Source organism: Gopherus flavomarginatus, unplaced genomic scaffold (genome assembly GCF_025201925.1).
Source record: "Gopherus flavomarginatus isolate rGopFla2 unplaced genomic scaffold, rGopFla2.mat.asm mat_scaffold_1374_arrow_ctg1, whole genome shotgun sequence".
NCBI classification, from domain to species: Eukaryota; Metazoa; Chordata; order Testudines; family Testudinidae; genus Gopherus; species Gopherus flavomarginatus.
In genome coordinates, this window is record NW_026114681.1 from 9769 (window position 1) to 14652 (window position 4884).

Here is a 4884-nt window from a genome sequence, read left to right on the forward strand (position 1 = left end):
CCCAACACCAACTCCAGGGGCCCAAACCCTGGGGGCCCGAACCATAGCTCCAGGGGCCCAACCCCTGGGGGCCCCAACACCAACTCCAGGGGCCCAAACCCTGGGGGCCCCAACACCAACTCCAGGGGCCCAACCCCTGGGGGCCCCAACACCAGCTCCAGGGGCCCAAACCCCTGGGGGCCCAACACCAAGCTCCAGGGGCCCAACCCCTGGGGGCCCCAACACCAGCTCCCGGGGCCCAACCCCTGGGGGCCCCAACACCAAGCTCCAGGGGCCCAACCCCTGGGGGCCCGAACACCATAGCTCCAGGGGCCCAACCCCTGGGGGCCCCAACACCAAGCTCCAGGGGCCCAACCCTGGGGGCCCCAACACCAAGCTCCAGGGGCCCAACCCCTGGGGGCCCCGAACACCATAGCTCCAGGGGCCCAACCCCTGGGGGCCCCAACACCAAGCTCCAGGGGCCCAACCCCTGGGGGCCCCGAACCATAGCTCCAGGGGCCCAACCCCTGGGGCCCCAACCATAGCTCCAGGGGCCCAACCCTGGGGGCCCCAACACCAACTCCAGGGGCCCAACCCCTGGGGGCCCCAACACCAGCTCCAGGGGCCCAACCCCTGGGGGCCCCGAACCATAGCTCCAGGGGCCCAACCCCTGGGGGCCCCAACACCAGCTCCAGGGGCCCAACCCCTGGGGGCCCGAACCATAGCTCCAGGGGCCCAACCCCTGGGGGCCCCAACACCAGCTCCAGGGGCCCAACCCCTGGGGGCCCGAACACCATAGCTCCAGGGGCCCAACCCCTGGGGGCCCCAACACCAAGCTCCAGGGGCCCAAACCCTGGGGGCCCCAACACCAGCTCCAGGGGCCCAACCCCTGGGGGCCCCGAACCATAGCTCCAGGGGCCCAACCCCTGGGGGCCCCAACACCAGCTCCAGGGGCCCAAACCCTGGGGCCCCAACACCAACTCCAGGGGCCCAACCCCTGGGGGCCCCAACACCAGCTCCAGGGGCCCAACCCCTGGGGGCCCCAACACCAGCTCCAGGGGCCCAACCCCTGGGGGGCCCGAACCATAGCTCCAGGGGCCCAACCCCTGGGGGCCCCAACACCAGCTCCAGGGGCCCAACCCCTGGGGACCCGAACACCAGCTCCAGGGGCCCAACCCTGGGGGGCCCGAACCATAGCTCCAGGGGCCCAACCCCTGGGGGGCCCGAACCTTAGCTCCAGGGGCCCAACCCCTGGGGGCCCCAACACCAGCTCCAGGGGCCCAAACCCTGGGGGCCCCAACACCAGCTCCAGGGGCCCAACCCCTGGGGGCCCGAACCATAGCTCCAGGGGCCCAACCCCTGGGGGCCCCAACACCAGCTCCAGGGGCCCAAACCCTGGGGGCCCCAACACCAACTCCAGGGGCCCAAACCCCTGGGGGCCCCAACCAAGCTCCAGGGGCCCAACCCCTGGGGGCCCCGAACACCAAGCTCCAGGGGCCCAACCCCTGGGGGCCCCAACACCAGCTCCAGGGGCCCAACCCCTGGGGGCCCCAACACCAGCTCCAGGGGCCCAACCCCTGGGGGCCCGAACCATAGCTCCAGGGGCCCAACCCCTGGGGGCCCCAACACCAGCTCCAGGGGCCCAACCCCTGGGGGCCCCAACACAAGCTCCAGGGGCCCAACCCCTGGGGGCCCAAACCATAGCTCCAGGGGCCCAACCCCTGGGGGCCCCAACACCAGCTCCAGGGGCCCAAACCCTGGGGGCCCCAACACCAAGCTCCAGGGGCCCAACCCCTGGGGGCCCGAACCATAGCTCCAGGGGCCCAACCCCTGGGGGCCCCAACACCAGCTCCAGGGGCCCAACCCCTGGGGGCCCCAACCCCAGCTCCAGGGGCCCAAACCCTGGGGGCCCCAACACCAGCTCCAGGGGCCCAACCCCTGGGGGCCCGAACCATAGCTCCAGGGGCCCAACCCCTGGGGACCCAACACAAGCTCCAGGGGCCCAAACCCTGGGGGCCCCGAACCATAGCTCCAGGGGCCCAACCCCTGGGGGCCCGAACCATAGCTCCAGGGGCCCAACCCCTGGGGGCCCCAACACCAACTCCAGGGGCCCAACCCCTGGGGGCCCGAACACCAGCTCCAGGGGCCCAACCCCTGGGGCCCCAACACCAGCTCCAGGGGCCCAAACCCTGGGGGCCCCAACACCAGCTCCAGGGGCCCAACCCCTGGGGGCCCGAACCATAGCTCCAGGGGCCCAACCCCTGGGGGCCCCAACACCAGCTCCAGGGGCCCAAACCCCTGGGGGCCCCAACACCAACTCCAGGGGCCCAACCCCTGGGGGCCCCAACACCAGCTCCAGGGGCCCAACCCCTGGGGGCCCCAACACCAGCTCCAGGGGCCCAACCCCTGGGGGCCCCAACACCAGCTCCAGGGGCCCAACCCCTGGGGCCCCAACACCAGCTCCAGGGGCCCAACCCTGGGGGCCCGAACCATAGCTCCAGGGGCCCAAACCCCTGGGGCCCGAAACCATAGCTCCAGGGGCCCAAACCCTGGGGGCCCAACACCAACTCCAGGGGCCCAACCCTGGGGGCCCCAACACCAGCTCCAGGGGCCCAAACCCTGGGGGCCCCAACACCAGCTCCAGGGGCCCAACCCCTGGGGGCCCGAACCCTAGCTCCAGGGGCCCAACCCCTGGGGGCCCCAACACCAGCTCCAGGGGCCCAAACCCTGGGGGCCCCAACACCAACTCCAGGGGCCCAAACCCTGGGGGCCCGAAACCATAGCTCCAGGGGCCCAACCCCTGGGGGCCCCAACACCAAGCTCCAGGGGCCCAACCCCTGGGGGCCCCAACACCAGCTCCAGGGGCCCAAACCCTGGGGCCCCAACACCAAGCTCCAGGGGCCCAACCCCTGGGGGCCCCGAACCATAGCTCCAGGGGCCCAACCCCTGGGGGCCCCAACACCAACTCCAGGGGCCCAACCCCTGGGGGCCCCAACACCAACTCCAGGGACCCAACCCCTGGGGGCCCCAACACCATAGCTCCAGGGGCCCAAACCCTGGGGCCCCAACACCAGCTCCAGGGGCCCAACCCCTGGGGGCCCCAACACCAGCTCCAGGGGCCCAACCCCTGGGGGCCCGAACCATAGCTCCAGGGGCCCAACCCCTGGGGGCCCCAACACCAGCTCCAGGGGCCCAACCCCTGGGGGCCCCAACACCAACTCCAGGGGCCCAACCCCTGGGGGCCCGAACCATAGCTCCAGGGGCCCAACCCCTGGGGGCCCCAACACCAACTCCAGGGGCCCAAACCCCTGGGGGCCCCAACACCAAGCTCCAGGGGCCCAAACCCTGGGGGCCCCGAACCATAGCTCCAGGGGCCCAACCCCTGGGGGCCCCAACACCAGCTCCAGGGGCCCAACCCCTGGGGGCCCGAACCATAGCTCCAGGGGCCCAACCCCTCGGGGGCCCCAACACCAACTTCAGGGGCGCAACCCTTGGGGGCCCCAACACAAGCTCCAGGGGCCCAAACCCTGGGGGCCCCAACACCAGCTCCAGGGGCCCAACCCCTGGGGGCCCGAACCATAGCTCCAGGGGCCCAACCCCTGGGGGCCCCAACACCAGCTCAAGGGGCCCAAACCCTGGGGGCCCCAACACCAACTCCAGGGGCCCAACCCCTGGGGGCCCCAACACCAGCTCCAGGTGCCCAAACCCTGGGGGCCCCAACACCAACTCCAGGGGCCCAACCCCTGGGGGCCCCAACACCAGCTCCAGGGGCCCAAACCCTGGGGGCCCGAACCATAGCTCCAGGGGCCCAACCCCTGGGGGCCCCAACACCAGCTCCAGGGGCCCAAACCCTGGGGGCCCCAACACCAACTCCAGGGGCCCAACCCCTGGGGGCCCGAACCATATCTCCAGGGGCCCAACCCCTGGGGGCCCGAACCATAGCTCCAGGGGCCCAACCCCTGGGGGCCCGAACACCATATCTCCAGGGGCCCAAACCCTGGGGGCCCCAACACCAACTCCAGGGGCCCAAACCCTGGGGGCCCCAACACCACCTCCAGGGGCCCAAACCCTGGGGGCCCAAACCATAGCTCCAGGGGCCCAAACCCTGGGGGCCCCAACAGCAACTCCAGGGGCCCAACCCCTGGGGGCCCCAACACCAGCTCCTGGGGCCCAAACCCTGGGGGCCCAAACACCAGCTCCAGGGGCCCAACCCCTGGGGGCCCGAACCATAGCTCCAGGGGCCCAAACCCTGAGGGCCCCAACACCAACTCCAGGGGCCCAAACCCTGGGGGCCTCGACACCAGCTCCAGGGACCCAAACCCTGGGGGCCCCAACACCAACTCCAGGGGCCCAACCCTTGGAGGCCCCAACACCAACTCCAGGGGCCCAAACCCTGGGGGCCCGAACCATAGCTCCAGGGGCCCAACCCCTGGGGGCCCCAACACCAGCTCCAGGGGCCCAACCCCTGGGGCCCCAACACCAACTCCAGGGCCACACCCCTGGGGCCCGAACCAAGCTCAGGGCCCAACCCCTGGGGGCCCCAACACCACCTCCCAGGGGCCAAACCCTGGGGGCCCCAACACTAACTCCAGGGGCCCAAACCCTGGGGGCCCGAACCATAGCTCCAGGGGCCCAACACCTGGGGGGCCCCAACACCAGCTCCAGGGGCCTCAAACCCGGGGGCCCCAACACCAACTCCAGGGCCCAACCCCTGGGGCCCCAACACCAACTCCAGGGGCCCAAACCCTGGGGGCCCTAACACCAAGCTCCAGGGACCAAACCCCTGGGGGCCCCAACACCAACTCCAGGGCCCAAACCCTGGGGGCCCCAACACAAGCTCCAGGGGCCCAAACCCTGGGGGCCCCAAACCAACTCCAGGGGCCCAACCCTGGGGGCCCCGAACCA